At 46.1% G+C, this 22,549-nt stretch overlaps 1 protein-coding gene across 2 annotated transcripts in view; it reads left to right on the top strand.

Annotated features, from left to right (window-relative positions):
• The first annotated feature begins 18,461 nt into the window (after positions 1-18,461).
• LOC130277345 (immunoglobulin superfamily member 1-like) overlaps positions 18,462-22,549 on the top strand; it is an 83,084-nt gene continuing 78,996 nt past the window's right edge. For both annotated transcript variants that reach the window (XM_056528019.1, XM_056527982.1), the window contains exons 1-3: positions 18,462-18,597; positions 20,531-20,671; positions 21,507-21,606. The gene's annotated coding sequence lies outside the window, so the exon portion shown is untranslated. The remainder of the gene's footprint in view (positions 18,598-20,530; positions 20,672-21,506; positions 21,607-22,549) is intronic.

Raw genomic sequence — 22,549 nt, 5'->3', positions numbered from 1 at the left:
TGCGGGTGATTCTGATGACAGATTTCCTTTAAAATATCAATGTGCTTTAACGTTTTAGCCACTAGATGGCAGTGGTGCTTTAAAATTTCTCAACACTGTGCATATATAAGAGTGATAATACAGAGTAAGAAATGTGAAATAACAAGCACAGATATAGTAATGGCCAAGACTTCATAGTATACAGAGAAAGCAATGAGTAACAATGCTATTAAGGTGATTGTAAAGGTAAAAAAAAAATAATTATGTTGAAAAATAAAGTATGAAAATAAAAATAAAATAAGGATAAAAATAGAAAAAAAAATGAAAAAAAAAATAAGAATAATAATAATAAAAGTATGAAGGGGGCATGGCTTGGGCACGCTGGAAGATAGCTGCTTTGCACTAGAGCTCCTGCAGAGCCGCTGAACTTAAGGGCTAAAAAGGACGGTTATGGGCAACAAACATAAGCAGAAGCGCAAGCAACAGACGCAGCAACACTCCCTCACCTCTGTGGCGACCATCAAGGCGTTCTTCCAGCCCCGACGGGCCGAAGAGAGCCCAGACAAACGGGAGCCGCTGTCCCGCTCACAGCCGCCGGCGCCATTACACCCCGCTCCCTCAGAAGAAATGCCTGACGGAGGCCCCGCCATCCCGACAACAATGCCGGAACCCACGGCTACACACACTGGCCGGGATATTACAAGATCCCCTCCTCAGGGACCGGCAAGTAAGTCATTCCCTAGACATGAGCACCCACCTGCTACTGGGACCCTCACACAGAGCGCTGCTTCTCAGAAGGTGGCGGACCGCTCTGCCTCAGCTGTCTCCTCTCCCCTCCCACAGCATCACACGCTGAGAGCCGCTGCTACACAGGCTGATGGGACCCCTATGACACCGGCTGCTGAGCCTACTCCTCACACGCTGGAGGAGGTGGATATGTTGAAGTTGCCTACAGTCAGGGAGGACTCTCCGGCATTACCACAGAGGCAGTCTGCCCAACTTCCCCCCAAACAACCTGGTCAGTCACCTTCTACACACAGTATTAACTCTTTGGTGTCTGGATCCCCACCTCCTCCAGCTCAAGCTGCCTCCCCTCTACCTAAACTATCTGCTCAAAACTACACAGACTGGCACTTCTGCCTCTAGTGGAGGCTCCACTGAGGGTGACAGTCCCCCAGAATATTGGGGCGCTAGTCCCCCAGCTAAAAATAAGTTATACCGGACCCCTCAAAGGAGTACTCCATCGCTCCGTGCTTACACAGATTACTCTTCTTCAGAGGAAGCGCATAAGAGAGGACATCGCCCAAGCCGCCATGCTGGGTCCCCTGCGTCCTCATCCCCACCCGTATTCAATGCTGATTTGCCTTCCACCCGCTCACCTGTGGAACCTGTACTCCCGACGCCAGAAATGGCGATACACACTCTGAAAAATCACCCGGAACTCCAGGCGCTCCTGGCTCTATTGCCCACAAAGATGGACATGCTCTCGCTGGCCGCGGACCTAAAGTCAGCTTGGCAGAAGGACCTGGAACCGGTACAAGCGGAGGTTACTTGCCTGACTAACAAAGTCCAGGACTTAGAGACTTCTCATACTGCAATGCTCGCTGACATCACAGAACTTAAATCGGCTACGGCAACACTCTACTCCTTGCAAGCAACTATGGTTGAGCATTTGGACGATGTGGACAATCGCAATCATCGCAACAATGTCCGAATCAAAGGTCTCCCAGAATCTGTGTCCACCCAAGAAATGCAGGGGGTGGTTCAACGGATCTTTAATGAAGTACTGCAAAAACCTGCCGATAATCCTATTGAGCTGGACAGAGCCCACAGAGCGCTGAAAGCGAAAAATCCAGACCCGTCCAAACCCCGAGATGTGATCTGCAGAGTACATCATTACACCACCAAAGATGCGGTCATGAGAAAAGCAAGGGATCTTAAACACCTGACTTATAACGGAACTCCAATCCAACTTTACCCTGACCTCTCTATCCGCACCCTACGCCTCAGGGCCTCGCTCAAACCCCTCCTGCGCACTTTGCAAAATGCCCGTATACTTTACAGATGGGGGTTCCCTTTTTCACTGATCGCCAGACACGGTTCCACCACTGCTACTCTGCGCTCCCCCAGAGACCTTCCGCAATTTTTGTCCACTTTCAAACTCCCTCAGATTGCCCTTCCAGATTGGGAGTCATTCTACTTACCCTCCTACCTGGCTTGCTCTAGACCCACCCGAGATGAGAGGTTTTCACCACAGAACATGGACACTACTCCATTTACACCCCTTCCGCAAGGACTGAAACGCAAAACCTGACTTCCTGATTCCATGGAATTTGGAGCGCTTAATGTGCCTTAACTTCTTCTTTGATTTGACCATGGACTGCTCCTCTGACCAGTTCCACTGGAAACGGATGCTGACCCGGCCGGGTCCCCTCTAAGTCCTTGGGACACTGTTACATGCATTTATGTTTGTGATTCATGCGCTATCTGCCCTAACATGGTTAGAATGTTGTTCTTCCATAGCTTTCTCTTATATGTCGCCCTGCCCACTGTTTTCACGGGTGGCTACTGCTGCCCCTGTTTAATCATAGCCCTTACCTTATGAAGCTCTCCCTCCGGACCCCCGCAAAGAGCTACCATCTGACTTCATTTTGGCTCTAGTAGAGAGTCCTTTGGTTTCCCCACTGTCACTGTTACCTTATGTTGATGACAGTTTCGCTCCCTTTTTGGCGTCCCTTCCACTCAACCCCCATTAGGGACACGGTCAGACTGGTGCTGACCTTGCTTATGGACCTTATGACCACCGCTGTGAGCCCCTATATAGCTATCTCCTTCAGGTTGCTGCTGTTCTCCTCTTCCCTAACTTTCTCCTTTTTCCCTCTTCTCCCTCTTCTAGGTATACCTCGTGAATTTCATCGACACCTCGGACAGTGGTTGCACAGGCGGACTCCTAACGTGACGGTAAAACTGTTCATTCCTCTCCCTAATCCACATGGCGGTCGACGTTAAGGTAGCCTCATTTAATGTCAAATGGCTGAACACCCCCGAAAAACGTAGCCAAGTCTTATATTCTCTCCATAAACAGAGGTCACACATCCTGGCTTTACAGGAGACTCACTTTATGGAGGGACATGTACCACGGTTCGCCTGTAGATACTATCCAATCTGGATTAACAGTGTTAACCCAGAGGCGAAAACTAAAGGGGTTGCTCTCGCATTTCATAAATCTCTACCCATTAAAATTCTAGACACAGTGAGCGATCCTAACGCACGTTATCTATTTGTCAACTGCGAGATCTCAGATCAAAAGTTCACTATAGCCTCCATATATGCCCCCAACCAGGGCCAAACTTCATTTCTGTGCACTACGCTTGACACCCTATCATCCTTTGCAGTTGGACATATTATCCTCTGCAGAGATTTTAACATCCCCCTGCATCCACTAGCCGACACTTCCACGGGCCACTCTTACCTGTCCTATCGACACCTACGCGTCATCCGCCAAAAACTCCATTCCTTGCAACTTAGCGATGCATGGCGTACTCGACACCCGCAAGTCCGTGACTTCACCTTTTTCTCCCACCCACGACAAACGTATAGTCGTATTGATTATACTTTCTGCTCACACCACTTACTGCCCCATGTCACTTCTGCCTCTATTGGTTCTATAACCCTCTCTGACCATGCTCCTACATTCTTTTCATTCCAATTACCCTCTCTTTCCAAGCCTCATGCTATCTGGCGCCTGAACGAGACTCTTCTGCTGGACACATTGTGTTCCCAAGAGCTCAAACTCTCAATTGCTAACTTTCAGGCTGACCATGTGAATGATGACTCCCCACCACTTATTAAATGGGAAGCCCTAAAATGTATTCTACGCGGCGTACTGGTCAAGCATGGGGCTCGGTTAAAGAGAGAGAACTCGACTAAACTTGCCTCTCTCTACGCTGAACTTGCTGCGCTAGAAACCTTACATAAACGCACTCTGCTAGAACGGACACTTAGAGACTTGATTTGAGTCCGTCAGGAACTCCTGTCAGTGCTGAACTCAAAGCATAGATACTATAAGCAACTAACGGGTCGATACTTTTATGAATGGGGCAATAAGTCAGGTAAGCTCTTAGCAAGGGCTTTAAGGGAGAAAAGGTCCTCACTTTTTGTCCCCTCCATTAAAAACTCTTCTGATAAACTCTCTCACCTGACACCAGACATCTTATCTGCCTTTAGACAGTACTATTCAGACTTATATAATTTGCCAAAGCCTCCCACTACACCCCCCTCCCCCCCTACACACACATCACTGCAACAATATTTCTACTCCCCAGCCCTGCCCACTCTCTCACCAGACGCCATCTCTTCCCTTGAATCCCCGTTCTCCCCGGAGGAACTAGACCTGGCGATATCTGGTCTACCAGCGGGCAAATCTCCGGGCCTGGATGGGTACACAGCCAGGTTTTATAAGTCCCTCCGGTCAGAACTGTCGCCTACACTCCTCACGGCCTTTAACTCCATTCCCGATTCTACACCACTACCTCTCTCCTTTTTGAGAGCCTTCATCGCAGTGATCCCTAAAGAGGGTAAAGACCATACTCTTTGCCAGAATTATCGTCCCATCTCACTTTTGAATGTGGACACCAAGCTTTTTGCAAAATTAATGGTTAACAGGCTGGCGGCTCATGTGGAGTCTCTTGTCCACCCGGCTCAGGTCGGGTTTATTCGTGGGAGAGAGGCTAGAGACAACACCTTGAGGGCTTTCTCCACCATCTATTATGCTCGTAAACATGCTAGTCCTCTCTTCCTACTATCCCTAGATGCCGAGAAGGCCTTTGATCGGGTGGACTGGAACTTCTTGGATGTTACTCTGTCCCAAATAGGTCTTGGTCCTGTGATGAAGGCTCGAGTCATGGCTCTCTACTCCAATCACCAAGCACAGGTCCGTGTCAATGGTCAGTTATCCTCTCCATTTCACATTCGTAATGGTACGAGGCAAGGCTGTCCCCTATCACCAATCCTCTACGTGCTTTGCATGTGTTAGGATTCGGCAGCCTGGATGTGGATCCTCTGTGTCAGCGAGGGATTGGCGTGGACCGTGTCGGTGGACCGGTTCTAGGTTGCTACTGGTATTCACCAGAGCCCGCCGCAAAGCGGGATGGTCTTGCTGCGGCGGTAGCAACCAGGTCGTATCCACCGGCAACGGCTCAACCTCGCTGACTGCTGAGAAGGCGTGGGACAGAAGGACTAGACAGAGGCAAGGTCAGACGTAGCAGAAGGTCGGGGCAGGCGTCAAGGTTCGTAGTCAATGGCGATAGCAAGAGGTCAGGAACACTGGTAAGGCAACAAGATCCGGCAAAGCAGTGAAGGGGAAGTGAGGTTATATGAGCAGGGAGCAGGTGGAGGCTAATTAGACTGATTGGGCCAGGCACCAATCATTGGTGCACTGGCCCTTTAAATCTTAGAGAGCTGGCGCGCGCGCGCCCTAAGGAGCGGAGCCGCGCGCGCCAGGACGTGACAGCCGGGGACCGGGACAGGTGAGTGACTTGGGATGCGATTCGCGAGCGGGCGCGTCCCGCTATGCGAATCGCATCCCCGCCGGCAGTGTCAGTGCAGCGCTCCCGGTCAGCGGGTCTGACCGGGGCGCTGCAGAGAGAGGAACGCCGCGAGCGCTCCGGGGAGGAGCAGGGACCCCGAGCGCTCGGCGTAACAGTACCCCCCCCCCCTTAGGTCTCCCCCTCTTTTTGTCCGGTTGTCGCTCCACATGGGACGAGGACATTGGAAGCGATTGTAGAGTCTCCTTCTGGAGGACAGAGAAGTCCTGGGTATACTCATCAACGGCAGGCAGTTCAGAAGGAGTGGGAATGGGAAGGGGGGGCAGAGGGTGAAGCTTGGCATGGGGCAGAGTGTTACCAGGACGGGGGCTATGAGGAGGAGACACTGAGGTTTGACTGACAAGACTGGGAGCAGACGTGAGGCATTTTTTGTGGCAAGAAGCACCCTAGCTCTTGATCTCCCGGTGGTCCAATCAAGGGTAGGAGAGTGGCGTTGGAGCCATGGCAGACCGAGGAGGACTTCAGATGTGCAGTTGGGCAAAACAAAAAATTCAATTTTTTCGTGATGCCGTCCATTGCTCATGAGCAGGGGTTCTGTGCAGTAACGCACAGTGCAGTCCAACTTTACTCCGTTGACCGAGGAAATGTAGAGCGGCTTGACGAGACGGGTCACAGGGATGTTGAACTTATTAACAAAAGAGGCCAAAATGAAATTTCCCGCAGAACCAGAGTCCAAGAAGGCCATAGCTGAGAAGGAAGAGTTGGCAGAAGGAGAAATCCGCACGGGAACAGTGAGACGTGGAGAAGCAGACTTCATACCAAGAGACGCCACACCCACGTGAGCTGGGTGCGTGCGTGCGTTTCCCAGACGTGGAGGACGAATAGCGAAATCCACCAAGAAATGTTCGGTACTAGCGCAGTACAGACATAAATTTTTATCTCTACGGCGAGTCCTCTCTTCATGGGTCAGGCGAGACCGATCCACTTGCATAGCCTCCTAGGCGGGAGGCACAGGGGTAGATTGCAAAGGATACTGTGAGAGAGGTGTCCAGAGATCAAGGTCTTTTTCCTGGCGGAGCTCCTGGTGTCTTTCAGAAAAACGCATGTCAATGCGGGTGGCCAAATGGATAAGTTCATGCAGGTTGGCAGGAATTTCTCGTGCGGCCAGCACATCCTTGATGTTACTGGATAGGCCTTTTTTAAAGGTCGCGCAGAGGGCCTCGTTGTTCTAAGATAATTCAGAGGCGAGGGTACGAAATTGGATGGCGTATTCTCCTACAGAAGAATTTCCCTGGACCAGGTTCAGCAAGGCAGTTTCGGCAGAAGAAGCTCGGGCTGGTTCCTCGAAGACACTACGAACCTCAGCGAAGAAGGACTGTACAGTGGCAGTGACAGGATCATTGCGGTCCTAGAGCGGTGTGGCCCATGACAGGGCCTTCCCAGACAGGAGACTAACCACGAAAGCCACCTTCGACCGTTCTGTAGGAAATTGGTCTGACAACATCTCCAAATGTAGGGAACATTGTGACAGGAAACCACGGCAAAGTCTAGAGTCCCCATCAAATTTGTCTGGCAGGGACAAGCGGAGGCCAGGAGCGGGCACTCGCTGCGGAGGAGGTGCAGGAGCTGGCGGAGGAGATGGTTGCTGCTGTAGCTGTGGCAGAAGTTGCTGTAGCATGGCGGTCAACTGCGACAGCTGCTGTCCTTGTTGGGCGAACTGTTGTCCAAGTTGCTCTATCTGTTGAGACTGCTGGGCGACCACCGTGGTAAGGCCAGCGACAACTGGCAGCGGGACCTCAGCGGGATCCATGGCCGGATCTACTGTTAGGATTCGGCAGGCTGGATGTGGATCCTCTGTGTCAGCGAGGGATTGGCGTGGACCGTGTCGGTGGACCGGTTCTAGGTTGCTACTGGTATTCACCAGAGCCCGCCGCAAAGCGGGATGGTCTTGCTGCGGTGGTAGCAACAAGGTCGTATCCGCCGGCAACGGCTCAACCTCGCTGACTGCTGAGAAGGCGTGGGACAGAAGGACTAGACAGAGGCAAGGTCAGACGTAGCAGAAGGTCGGGGCAGATGGCAAGTTTCGTAGTCAATGGCGATAGCAAGAGGTCAGGAACACTGGTAAGGCAAACACTATAAACGCTTTCTCTGGCACAAGGCAACAAGATCCGGCAAAGCAGTGAAGGGGAAGTGAGGTTATATGAGCAGGGAGCAGGTAGAGGCTAATTAGACTGATTGGGCCAGGCACCAATCATTGGTGCACTGGCCCTTTAAATCTTAGAGAGCTGGCGCGCGCGCGCCCTAAGGACGTGACAGCCGGGGACCGGGACAGGTGAGTGACTTGGGATGCGATTCGCAAGCGGGCGCATCCCGCTATGCGAATCGCATCCCCGCCGGCAGTGTCAGTGCAGCGCTCCCGGTCAGCGGGTCTGACCGGGGCGCTGCAGAGAGAGTAACGCCGCGAGCGCTCCGGGGAGGAGCAGGGGCCCGGAGCGCTCGGCGTAACAGCATGGAACATCTACTCAACGCAATCCGGGATAACTGGAATATTAGGGGATTACAGACCGCCTCGGGCCATTGCAAATGCTCGGCTTTTGCAGATGACATTCTGCTTTTCCTTTCTTCTCCTATCACTACCCTCCCCTCTCTTCTCTCCACCATACGCACATACTCTCAATACAGCAATTACAAGATAAATCTGTCTAAGAGTGAAGCCCTTAATATCACCCTTCCCGCTCATGTAATCGCCCAGCACCGCGCTTCCTTCCCTTTTAAATGGTGCAATAGATCAATCACATACCTGGGAATACAGGTTCCCTCTAACCTGACCGACACTTATGCACTTAATTACCCACCTCTATTACAACTATTGAGATCCGACTTGGCTAGGTGGGAGCGCAGGGACTTCTCCTGGCTGGGCAGAATTAACGTTCTGAAAATGAACGTTCTCCCTCGCCTGCTCTACTTATTCTTTACTGTGCCGCCTCTTCTGCCCAAGTCCTTTTTTGGGGTACTTACTGCGCTCCTAACTGGCTTTGTGTGGATCCATAAACGCCCGAGACTGGCCCGCAAAATACTGTCTAGACGCAAGTCTGAGGGAGGCTTAGGCCTTCCGGACTGCCTTGCTTACCACCTGGCCTCAGTCCTCACAAGAGTCCTCGATTACCACGCCTCAACACCAGTCAAACTCTGGATATCCCTGGAGCGTGACTCCTGTTCTCTGGACCCTAAAACGTTCATGTGGCGCCCCTCCACACCGCGTTTCTCCTATACCTTAACTGAAATGCCTCCAGTATTGGCCACGATGGCTCAGACACGACGCACATATCTGTCTACATCAAGATTGTTTACCTCAGATGGCCCGTTGACTCCGGTGTTCGACAGCCCGCTATTCCCCTCTACCTCATCCACTTCTTCATTCCTGGGCCTGGCAAAGCATTCCTCACCTTCCTTCCTCACTCTCCTGACTCATAACTAGTGTTGCTCGCGAATATTCGCAATTCGAATTTTATTCGCGAATATCGCATATTCGCGAATTCGCGAATATTCGCGAATATAGCGCTATATATTCGTAATTACGAATATTCTTTTTTTTTTTTTTTTTTTTTTTTTTACAGTACACATCACAGTGATCATCCCTCTCTACTTCCAGCTTATGTGGTGTAAGAAGGCTCTAATACTACTGTGTGAGACTGGTGCGCGAATTTTCGCATATACGAAAATTTGCATATGCTAATTTTCGCATGTGCGAATTTTCGCTTATGCTATTTTTTGTATATGCAAATTTTCGCATATGATAATTTTCGCACATGCGAATATTCGCATATGCGAAAATAAAACGAGAATATTACGAATATGCGAATATGACGAATATTCGTCCATATATTCGCGAATATTCGCGAATTCGAATATGGCCTATGCCGCTCAACACTACTCATAACGCTTTGAGACCTTTGGAAGATCTACTAGGTGATACACCCCCCACTTTTATGCATTCCTTTCAGTACACCCAACTGAGACACTTTTATTTGAAACATCAAAATAAGCTACATCTCCACCGCCCCCTGTTCCCGTTCGAGAAGTTTTGCACATCTAGCTCTCGGCCGTCCCGTCTGATTAGTAGTATTTACTTCCTTATCCTTGATGAACTCAGTAAGGATCCTCTGCCATACAGGAGAGGTTGGGAGCGAGAGCTGATGACTGAATTCTCGGATGAGGAATGGAAGAGGGCCCTACACTACTGCCACAAAGTTTCCACCTCCTGTAGGGCCCAGGAAACCAACTTCAAAATTCTAACCAGATGGTATCGGGTCCCGGCTCTATTATCCAAGCTCTTCCCAGGGAACCCCGACGTATGCTGGAGGTGTGGGGAGTCAGGGGGTACCATGACTCACGTGTGGCTGAAATGCCCAAAGCTCTGCTCCTTTTGGACCCAAGTGTTGGATGTAATCCATAGGTTAACATCCATAAGATTGGATATGGACCCGGGACCCTTGTTACTATCCGTCCTTCCCCCCTTCTCCCAAAGTGGCCTACTCATCTAGCTAGATTTATGTTGCTAGCGGCTAGGACGGTCATCCCTAGGCTGTGGAAATCCACTTCCCCACCCTCTTTCTCATCGTGGCTATGGGAACTCTTCCATCTCCATAGGAATTAATAGCGGATTCCAGACAATCAATGGACAAACACCACCTGATCTGGGGCCCCTGGATCTCTTTCATGTCCTCCCCTGAATATAGATCTATAAATCTGGAGTCTCCAGATCCCCCAAGTTAATTGCCAACTTGGGGGATGTTCGTGCCCTTCTCCCTCACACTATCTAACGACTGCCTGATGTCGACAAGCCGTGTTGGAGAGTCTTGGCCTGTGCACCCTGTCGAGAGGTAAGCCTTCTCTTTTCCATACCCTTGTTCCTCATTCTCTCTTGTCCTCTCCTCCTACTCTGTGTCCATCCTTCTCCCCCTCCTTTTTCCTTTCCTTTTACCTCCTCTGTGTGGAGCTCCATCAAACCTACTCAGTCAAGAACCTGCAAGGGTAGTCCCTTACTACCCGTACTGTGGAGCCTCCATTGAATATACTCAGGATTATTCTTACTGTTATTGATACATGTGATTCTTACCCTATCCTGTGTGTATGACACAGACACGTGCCTTCATATGTGTTTGTATTATTTGTACTTTTTGTACTTTTTTTTATTTATTGGAAAACCTTCAATAAACTTCTACTGTTTAAAAAAAAAAAAAAAAAGTATGAAATAAAAATAAAATTAAAATAAATAAAAATTAAAATAAACATAATAATAATAGTAATAACATTTATAATGTACCAGAGAGCACAATAGTGGAACAGGAAAACGGCTTGACCAAAACCAACAACGAAGTATAGCTATATCAATTATACCAGTTGCCATCTGCCTAGATGGCTAATGAATATAAAGGACAGTTTCACCGTCTGAAACCTAATTGTACGTCTGATGATATTTTTTTGGAAGAGGCAGAAACAATGACATCCCTCTTCAAAGGGATCCAGACTCACTTCTGTCCCAGTCACTTAATCAAGTTAAACTTCTAGATAGTGCTACATTTTTTACACCAAAAGACACAGGGGGGTATGTATGAAGGATTTTACCCTGTTGTTTTGACTGTGATTTGTCTCAAATTTCCTTTTATGTCACTTTTTGAGACAAACAATTGCGCCAAATGGTTTAGAACAAAATCACTGATTTCACTTTGTTAGTCGTGATTTCAGTTACAATCATTCTTTGGTCTGGAATTCATTAATTGCGACTTTTCGATTTGGCGCAAGTTTAGGTGCAAATACCTTCATATAGGCGCAAATCTACACCATGAAAAAATAGCTTCAACAATAGAATGTCCCAAAGTCAGATTTACTGCCTGGAATTCTGGGGTCTGCGCCTTTTGTAGGGCTACATTTGTGCCAAAATTACAAACTTGCGTACGACAATTCATAATTTTGGCGAAAATATGCTCCATTTGATGCAAAAAAACATACATAAAATCACACATTGCTACACCATTATTGATACATGTCCCCCACAGAGACTACCAACACAAACACAAAATTAAAATGATCTTATCTTACAATCACGAACGCAAAAAATAGAACAAATTATTAATAAACACTGGCATATAATCAAACAAGATAAAGACATAGGGGGATCGCTGCCAGACCGTCCGCCTATTGTGTACACAAAAGCCCCGAACTTAGGGATAACAATTGCACCCAGTATCAAACCTCCTACTAAAACTCACAATAATTCCAAAGCTTGGCTAAATACTAAAGGATTTTTCAGATGTGGGATATGTCCCAACTGTCTAAATGTAAAATGCCCCCAAAAAAACTCTAGATATAACATCATGTACTTCTGACTTTAGATGGATTATTAATGACCATATTTCATGCCACACAAGTGGGGTCCTATATCTTATACAATGTGGATGTAAGAAACAATACATTGGGAGGACAAAGAGAACCTTAAAAGAACGAATTGCTGAACACTTAACAAACATTAAAAAAAACGGAAATTTAAAACACCCTTTATCAGCTCATTTCACAAAATGTCACAATAAAGATCTAACCAGTTACTTCTATACAGGCTTACAAATAATTTGGAAAGATTGGAGAGGTGGCAGCTTTATTGTGAGAATGTCCAAGGCTGAAAGCCAGAAAATGTATGAATTCAATTCCTTGGAACCGATAGGTTTGAATTCGAACTTCGAACTCTTTGGTTTCCTTTAGGGTGTATCTTGTTCTCCCATGGGGGTCTTTTGTCCTTTTCCAGTCTCGGGACCCCTGTGTGATACCTTGACCCACCCTAAAATACATATCCTACATGTCAAGCCATTTTCCTGTTCCACTATTGTGCTCTCTGGTACATTAGAAATATTATTACTATTATTATTATTATGTTTATTTTTATTTATTTCAATTTTATTTTTATTTCTATTTTTATCCTTATTTTATTTTTATTTCCATTTTATTTCTATACTTTATTTTTCAACATTATTTATTTTTATTACCTTTACAATCACCATAATAGCATTGTTACTCATTGTTTTCTCTGTATACAGTGGTCCCTCAACATACGATGGTAATTCGTTCCAAACGAGCCATCGTTTGTCGAATCCCTCGTATGTTGAGGGATTCGTGCAATGTAAAGTATAGGAAGCTGTACTCACCTGTCCCCGTCGCTCACGATGGTTTCCCCGCCGCTCCCGATGGTGACCCCGGGCCTCCGCTGGGCTCTCCTGGTCATCTCCGGTCCTCTGCTGGGCTCTCCTGGTCTTCTCTGGTCCTCTGCTGTCTTCCACAAGGCCTTACTGTGCCTGTGTAGCGACGTCATTACGCCGCTGCGTACGCCATTCCTATTGGACACCGTGCGCAGCAGCGTATTGACGTCATTGGAGAGGGCCGAGAAGACACCGGAAGACCAGCGCTGGACCCGAAGGGCACCCCGGAGCATCGTGGAGGGGTAAGTAATACTTACTGCACCACACGGGGAACATTAAGCTGCTATCCAGCAGCAGCTTAAGCATTTTGCGCTGCCGGAAAGCACTTAATGCGATGGCTCCGACATAAAAAAGCATCGTATGTCAATGCTGACATCGACATGCGATGGCCTCTGAGAGGCCATCGTATGTCGATTTGATCATATGTCGGGGCCATCGTAGGTCGGGGGGGGGGGGTCACTGTACTATGAAGTCTTGTCCATTACTATATCTGTGCTAGTTATTTCACATATCTTACTTTGTATTATCACTCTTATATATACACATTGGGGGACATTTATCAATGTTTGCTCATGTATTCCTTTTTTTAGTAATTTTTTTCTTACTATTTTTTTTGCTTATGTGTGACTTATTTCTCAACTGCTTTCAGCCTGTTGCTAAATTTCTTTCACTTAAGCACTTTTTCTTTTTGTGCATTGGTAGTGGCTTTTTCTGCTCCATGTCTGAGCTGGAGTAAATTTAGTAGGTTTTTTCATGCGATGTGACTTTTTTGCGAATGTCCCCCATTGTTTCTATAAATGTGACCAATGTCTTATATATAGTTTTGTTGCCAGATCTAAATACTCCATTCAGATACATAGCTATTGTTCCATCCCGCAGTTTGTGACTAGTGTTAAGCGGCATAGACCATATTCGAATTCGCGAATATTCGCGAATATATGGACGAATATTCGTCATATATTCGCGAATATTCGCATATTCGTTATATTCTCGCTTTATTTTCGCATACGCGAAAATTCGCGTATGCGAAAATTAACATATGTGAATATTAGCATATACAAAATTAGCATATGCGAAAATGCGCATATGCGAAAATTAGCATGTGCGAATTTTCGCATATGCGAAGTTTCGCATGCCAGTCTCACACAGTAGTATTACAGCCTTCTTTACACCACACAAGCTGGAAGCAGAGAGGGGTGATCACTGTGATGTGTACTGTGAAAAAAAAAACAAAAAAAACAAAAAACGAATATTCGTAATTACGAATATATAGCGCTATATTCACAAAATTTGCGAATTCGCGAATATGCGATATTCGCGAATAATATTCGAATTGCGAATATTCGTGAGCAACACTATTTGTGACAGACTAAAGAAAAAATACACCTGTTACAATTAAACAGGTATCATGTATAAAAGGACTTGTAGCTTCACTAACAAGATATCTCTACTGAGGAAAGGGTCGTTCAACAAAGTACCCTGAAACGCGTTTAGAGGAATACCGCATGAATACCGCAATCCACTATATCCGAAATACTAAATCACATTTCCACCACTCTGAAAGACAGCTATCATTAACCATACAGCCGTGCACCATTCTTTCAAGCTTTCAAATCCAGCATTTACTCTTGCCGAATTTTCCCTACCTGGCTGACGTCAGACGCTGAGGTATTCTCCACGAGGCTGCTTCCATCTCCGGAGCAAATCCATCTACCTCCGAGACAAGCGGCTTCCCATAGGCCTGTGGCAGCCAGGCCAGTCGCTTCAGCGCACGCCAGCGCTGCTAGACAGCCTCGGTCACATATGCCATCTACCTCCCGGACCTTCAGCATCACGGTTCAACATTACGAACTACCTTTATCTTCAAAAGCTGACAACTATAAATGGTGATTTCTATTATAACCTGAATATTTTATCAGATACTGAGACGGACTGTAATCCATTTATCACGGATAGTGAACTATGCCGGTCTTTCAAATGTTGGATTAGTGGAATGTTACATTTTTATAGCGGTATACATTGCTTTTATTGTTCTGTTTTATTTGTATACTATTGTATGATTTATATATCATCTCCCCACAAGGGCACTGTGTAAGGAGGCTGCAATTATTTATTATTCTATTTTTGCAATTTTAAAATAAAAAATTTTTTTATCATTAAAGTGAAGCACAGTTCTATTCAATCAATGAATTCATCATGTACCATTTTATGGTATTATAGCTTTGACAAAATTGTACTTCTCAGGTGTAAGTACTCTCCATTTAGCCTCAACTAATTTTTTGTGAGCTGCACAATACCTATTTTTCTCTAGATTTGTATATTACTTCTATTGTCTGGTAACAGTGCTCTCTGCTGACATCTGTTTGTCTCGGGAACTGCACACAGTAGAAGAGGTTTGCTATGGGGCTTTGCTTCTACTCTGGACAGTTCCTGAGACACATGTCATCAGAAAGCACTTAAACATAAAAGCACAACTCAACTTCAGCAGCTCATAAGTACTGAAAGGATTAAGATTTTTTTTAATATAACTCATTTACAAATCTGTTTATCTTTCTGGAGCCAGTTGATATTTAAAATAAAGTTTTTTCCTGGATATCCCCTTTAAAAACAGGATAGCAGAGAGGTGCCTGACTGATGAAGTGGTAGGCGGCTCCATGCATTGTCTGGAAGTTCCAGAGATACTTGAGTGCTGTATTCCAGAATCTCTGGCGCTCCCATAGACAATGAACAGAGAACATGCCGTCTACCACTCCATGCAAGGAATATCTCACACACCATTACACCACCACCAGCCTGAAACATTGATAGAAGGCAGGATGGAGCAATGTTTTCATATTGTTTATGCCAAATTCTGACCCCGGAATCAAGACTCCTCAGACCAGGAAACAATCTTCCAGTCTTCCTCTGTCCAATGTCCGTGAGCCTGTGTGAATTGTGCCCTAAGGTTTCTGTTCTTAGCTGACAGGAGTGGCATCCGGTGTGGTCTGCTGCTGTAGCCCATTTGCTTCAAGATTGGCCATGTTGTGCGATCAGAGATGGTATTCTGCAGATTTTGGTTGTAACAATTTTTATTTGAGTTACTGTTGCTTTTCTGTCATCTTGAACCAGTCTCCCAATTCTTCTCTGACCTCAACAAGGCATTTTCATCCACACAACTGCCGCTCATGGCTGTGTGTGGAAATCCCAATAGATCAGCAGTTTCTGAAATACTGACCAGCCCGTCCAGGACCGATAACCATGGCACGTTCAAAGTCACACAAAGTCTATTCACATGGCAGAATTTCTGCTTAACTTGCGGAATTCCACCTCAAATTAAAGCCCATAGACTTCTATGGAATTCTGCACTCCCATTCACACTTCTGAATTTCCGCTTGCAGAAATTTGGAAGTGCGAATGGGAGTGCGGAATCTCATAGAAGTCTATGGACTTTAATTTGAGGCGGAATTCCGCAAGCGGAAATTTTGCTGTGTCAATAAACCCTAAGGCTAGGTTCAGACTACGGAATCTCCGGGCAGAAAATTTTCGCCCAGAGATTCCGAGTTCCGCCTGCGCTGACTGAATTAGTCTGCGCTAGGACCGCACGGACACTGCAGTCTCCTATAGAAAGAGCAACCCCTTTCATCAGGCGGAAATTTTCTAGCGGATTTTTCATCCGGATTTCCGCTTCACAAATTCCGAAGTGTGAATTTGTGAACGGAAAACCATTCACTACACTATGCATTATAGTAAGCGGAATTTCTGCCGGAAATTTCAAAGCGAAAATTCCGGCGGAAATTCCGTAGTTTGAACCTAGCCTTAAAGCCCTTTCTTCCTCATTCTGATGCTCTCATGAACCCATTCACACTGCAAAATTTTCTGGTCGGAATTTCTGACATGATAACCCAGGAAAGGTCATTCTAGGTTGAAAATACACTGACCTAAGGGACCGCTGTTAAGTTTTTTTTTCTTTACAGTTTATTGCAAGATGTGGCTGTTTTGCAGCAGGGCTTCTCCTGGGGAACCTCTACCAATTACTTTTTTTAAAGAGAAAAAAGGCTGAAAAGAGGAGATTCCTAAATGAATTTGGGCCCCTGAGGAGACCCTTAAATGAACTTGGACTCCTGAGGCAACCCCTGAATGAATTCAGATTCCTGAGGCGACCCCTGAATTAATTCAGATTCCTGAGGCGACCCCTGAATTAATTCAGATTCCTGAGGCAACTCCTGAATTAATTCTGATTCCTGAGGAGACCCCTGAATTAATTCAGATTCCTGAGGAGACCTCTAAATGAATTTGGGCTCCTGATGAGACTCCTGAATTAATTCAGGCTTCTAAGGAGACCTCTAAATGAACTTGGACTCCTGAGGCAACTCCTGAATTAATTCTGATTCCTGAGGAGACCCCTGAATTAATTCAGATTCCTGATGCGACCCCTGAATTAATTCAGATTCCTGAGGCGACCCCCTGAATTAATTCAGATTCTTGAGGCAACCCTGAACTAATTCAGATTCCTGAGGAAACCCCTGAATTAATTCTAATTCCTGAGATGACTCCTGAATTAATTCAACATAATGCAACCCTGAACTAATTCAGATTCCTGAGGAAACCCCTGAATTAATTCAGATTCCTGAGGCGGCCCCTGAATTAATTCAGATTCCTGAGGTGACCCCTGAATTAATTCAGATTCCTGAGACGACCCCTGAATTAATTCAGATTCCTGAGGTGACATCTGAATTAATTCAGATTCCTGAGGAGACCTCTAAATTAATTTGGACTCCTGATGAGACCCCTGAATTAATTCAGGCTTCTAAGGAGAACCCTAAATTAATTCCAACTACAGAGGTGACCCCTAAAATAATGCAAACTCTTTCTCATGAGACCCTAAATTGCTTCAGAGACCCCAAGATTGATTCAGTCTCCCCCATGAGTCTCCCCCAAATTTATTTAGTCTCTAGATCAAATGAATAAAAAATAAATCAGTACTTTATCCCCACCAATCCGCTCTTCAGCTTCTCTTGTCTTCAGGGTTACCCTTAGAACCCTGTGTACTGATCCCTGAACAGTGGCGTAGCTATAGAGGTTGCAAGGGTTGCAATCGTGACCGGGCCCCATAGCCAGGGCCCCCCCCTGCCACTTCCCTATACTATATGCTGCAGCAACAGGTCCCTGGCCCGCCGCTGCCATCACTTTTTTAAAACCAGGCCCTGTTGCTGCAGCAGGGTCATACGGACAGGCAGAGGGCTGATGAGAGCAGTGCAGGCACGTGACCTGTCACAGCCTCTGACCCCGCGAGATCTATCCCTGGCAGCTGTCAGTGACAGGAGCAGCAGACTCTCCAGCTTCACCCCGCAGCACCGCTCCGCTTCAGGAAGGTCAGTAGAGCTGGACTGGAGCGGGGTGGGAGGTGTAATGATGATGAGGAGGAGGGGGGCTTGGGATGTGGTGTAAAGTTGAGGGGAGGGGGGGCTTTCACTATACAAAATGCCTTCCTCTAACAAACCAGTACACCAGATCTCCAGATGTTGCAAAAGTACCACTCCCAGCATGCCCACACAACCAATGGCTGCTTGGGCATGCTGAGAGTTGTAGTTTTGCAACAGCTGAAGGGCTTTCCGGGTGTGCTGGAGGAACACTGGAGCAGTCGCCCATAGCAACCAATCAGCCTCTGAAAAATGAAAGCTGAAATGTGATTGGTTGCTATGGGCGACTGCTCTATTGTTCCTCTGCACAAGGGTGGAGAAATCTCCCCCATTATTCTTGCCATGAAAAAGCAACAGGAACCTCCCGTAGGAATGGAGACAAGCATTGGCGTGATGTTATTTACATGGGACTGTATATTGGTGGTATAGGAGTGATGTTATTTACATGGGACTGTATGTTGGTGGTGGGGGAGTGATATTATTTACATGGGACTGTATGTTGGTGGACGGGGAGTGACATTATTTACATGGGACTGTATGTTGGTGTTAGGGGAGTGATGTTATTTACATGGAACTGTATATTGGTTGTATAGGAGGGATGTTATTTACATGGGACTGTATGTTGGTGGTATAGGAGAGATGTTATTTTATTTACATGGGACTGTATATTGGTGGTATAGGAGTGATGTTATTTACATGGGACTGTATGTTGGTGGTGGGGGAGTGATATTATTTACATGGGACTGTATGTTGGTGGTAGGGGAGGGACATTATTTACATGGGACTGTATGTTGGTGTTAGGGGAGTGATGTTATTTACATGGGACTGTATATTGGTTGTATAGGAGGGATGTTATTTACATGGGACTGTATGTTGGTGGTATAGGAGGGATGTTATTTACATGGGACTGTATGTTGGTGGTAGGGGAGGGATGTTATTTACATGGGACTGTATGTTGGTGGTAGGGGAGTGATGTTATTTACATGGGACTGTATGTTGGTGGTGGGGGAGTGATGTTATTTACATGGGACTGTATGTTGGTGGTATAGGAGTGATGTTATTTACATGGGACTGTTTGTTGGTGGTATAGGAGTGATGTTATTTACATGAGACTGTATGTTGGTGGTATACGAGTGATGTAATTTACATGGGACTGTATGTTGGTGGTAGGGGAGTGATGTTATTTACATGGGACTGTATGTTTGTGGTAGGGGAGTGATGTTATTTACATGGGACTGTATGTTGGTGGTATAGGAGGGATGTTATTTACATGGGACTGTATGTTGGTGGTAGGGGAGTGATGTTATTTACATGGGACTGTATGTTGGTGGTATAGGAGTGATGTTATTTACATGGGACTGTATGTTGGTGGTATACGAGTGATGTAATTTACATGGGACTGTATGTTGGTGGTAGGGGAGTGATGTTATTTACATGGGACTGTATGTTTGTGGTAGGGGAGTGATGTTATTTACATGGGACTGTATGTTGGTGGTAGGGGAGTGACATTATTTACATGGGAGTGTATGTTGGTGGTAGGGGAGTGATGTTATTTACATGGGACTGTATATTTGTGGCATAGGAGTGATGTTATTTACATGGGACTGTATATTGGTGGTAGGGGAGTGATGTTATTTACATGGGACTGTATGTTGGTGGTATAGGAGTGATGTTATTTACATGGGACTGTATATTGGTAGTATAGGAGTGATGTTATTTACATGGGACTATATGTTGGTGGTAGGAGAGTGATGTTATTTACATGGGAAAGGACTTAGGGGTGTAGGGGGGAGTTCAGGGGAGCATGAAGAGGACTTACAAGTCTTGGGGGAAAGAGGGTGGAACCAAGGAATCGGGAGGAAGATTTATATTATATCCAGAGTACAGCATATAGCATTATTATATTCAGGGGGTACAGTGTGTGGCAATAATATATTTAGAGGGTACAGTGTGTGGCAGTATTGTGTTTAGGGGTACAGTGTGTAACAGTATTATATTGAGAGAGTTCAGTGTGTGCCTAGTATTATATTCAGGGGCCCGGTGTGTGGCTAGTATTATCTTCATGGGCCCGGTGTGTGACAGTTTTATATTCAGGGATACAGTGTATGGCAGTATTATATTCAGGGTGTACAGTGGGTGGCAGTATTATATTCAGGGGTACAGTGTGTGGCAGTAGTATATTCAGGGGGTACGGTGTGTGGCAATAATATATTTAGAGGGTGCAGTGCCTGGCAGGGTTATATTCAGGAGGTACATTGGCTGGCAGTATTATATTCAGGGGTACAGTATTTGGCAGTATTATATTCAAGGGGGTACAGTATTTGGCAGAAATCTAATGATTATTTTCTTCATACAGAGGATGAGGATCTGCTGACAAATTAAGGAACCAATGATGTCCGGGCGATAGACTATGCAGAGAAGATATAACTGGAAGAAGTCTTGACATCTGGACCAGATGAGGAAGAAAAGGAAAGACAACAGCGAAGACGTCACTCAGGTCACTGATATTGTGTATTCTCCTGACTGTCCCATCAGAGCTGTAGTCACTGATTTCATTGGGGGAGAATTATTAAAACCTGTCCAGAGGAAAAATGTATTCAGATTGCTTATTTCATTTTGCAGAGGCCTTGTTAAATATGAAAGAAACAATCTGATTGGTTGCTATGAGCAACTCAGCAACTTTTCCTCTGGACAGGTTTTGATAAATCTCCCCCATTGTGTATTCTCCTGAGTGTCCCATCAGAGCTGTAGTCACTGATATCATTGTGTTTTCTCCTGACTGTCCCATCAGAGCTGTAGTCAGTTGTAAGTTCTGTAGTTATGATGGATGACACTATACTCCAATCTGTGTCTCTCCAGCTGTTGCAAAACTACAACTCCCATAAATCCTGAGGCTCTTCAGACACGATGGGAGTTGCAGCTTCCCAACATCTGGAGAGCCACTTGAACAAAGGGGATTGGTGGAGGTCCCATCAGTCGGACCCCACCCATAAAAATGGGACGCTTATTTTAAAATGCCCGGGCTTATTTTTGGTCCCAGTCTGGCCCTTTCTGTAAGTCACCTAAATCACTGTGTATTCTCCTGACTCTGTTCCATCTGTGCTGTAGTCATTGATATCTTTGTGTGGCTGAGGCCGAGTAAGGGGGTCATGAAAACTTGGTTGGGGTACATGATTTCACAATATAGACATGTCCTATATATATATATATATATATATATATATATATATATATAATTGCATCCCTCATCGTAAACGTATGGAAAAAAAATGTAACACGGATCCAGCAGTAAACCAATTTATTTGCATTAATAATGGTGTTCTGGGTTTCAGGCTTACTGGCGTTCCTGTGCGGACATACTTGGATATATTTTGGAGAAAGTTTTTAAGGATGACTACACAGTGACCCTTAACCGAGTTCCAGAAATGCCAGGTCAGTTTCAGCTTTATGGTTACCTAATGAAAAACAGAACTACCTGAAAAGACCCTTTTGGTGTACATGAAGGCTTAGATTGCGTTCTCCCTTACTTCACTGCTTCCATCTATAACAGAAGCCATGAAGATCTGCTAGATCCCACCGCTATTCTTTGAATCCTGTAGACCTTAAAGGGTTACTCCGCTGGAAAACATTTTTTTAAATCAACTGGTGCCAGAAACTTAAACAGATTTGTAAATTACTCCTATAAAAAAATCTTAATCCTTCTGGTACTTATCTGCTGCTGTGTGTTCCAGAGGAAGTTGTATTCCTTTCTGAATTCTTTTCAGTCTGTCCACAGTGCTCTCTACTGACACCTCTGTCCATATCAGGAACTGTCCAGAGCAGGATAGTTTTGCTATGGGGATTTGCTCCTACTCTGGACCTGTCCTGACATAGACAGAGGTGTAAGCAGAGAGCACATCCTGTGAACACAGCAGTTTCAGTGTGTGAAGCTGTCGGGTGTGTCTCCTTTGAGCTCCAGACTTCCACACAGAGAGAAGCAGCGTTTTTCACCTGCCTTCCCAGGGGTGTGGCAGGCCCCTGGGGAGAGCTTTCCTGCATGGAGCCAAGGGAGTCTCGGGCTTCTACCTCTCGTTCCCGGCTGGCGAGAGGGGGGAAGATAGCATCTACAGCCGGTTCCAAGGTCGGGGTGAGGCGTTCCAGCAGGGCCCGCAGAAATGCGGAGCCCGCTCCCCCGTCCAAACCCGAAGGACGCAAGGCTACAGCCAAGAACAGCGGACCTTCTGCTACCCCTGAACCCCAGCAATGGGGGGTACGGGGTCCAAGGGAGTCTCTGGAGATGTATGGGTCACGGATCCAATCCAAGATGGCAGAGTATGAAGAGTTGGGAAGAAAACTTAGGAGCCTGAGGGAAGACCTGAAGTTTTCACGCTACCAG

The sequence above is a fragment of the Hyla sarda genome, chromosome 1, assembly GCF_029499605.1.
Source record: "Hyla sarda isolate aHylSar1 chromosome 1, aHylSar1.hap1, whole genome shotgun sequence".
Classification (NCBI taxonomy): Eukaryota; Metazoa; Chordata; class Amphibia; order Anura; family Hylidae; genus Hyla; species Hyla sarda.
The sequence above is the reverse complement of the archived record's forward strand: the minus strand, read 5'-3'. Positions and strand labels throughout refer to the sequence as shown.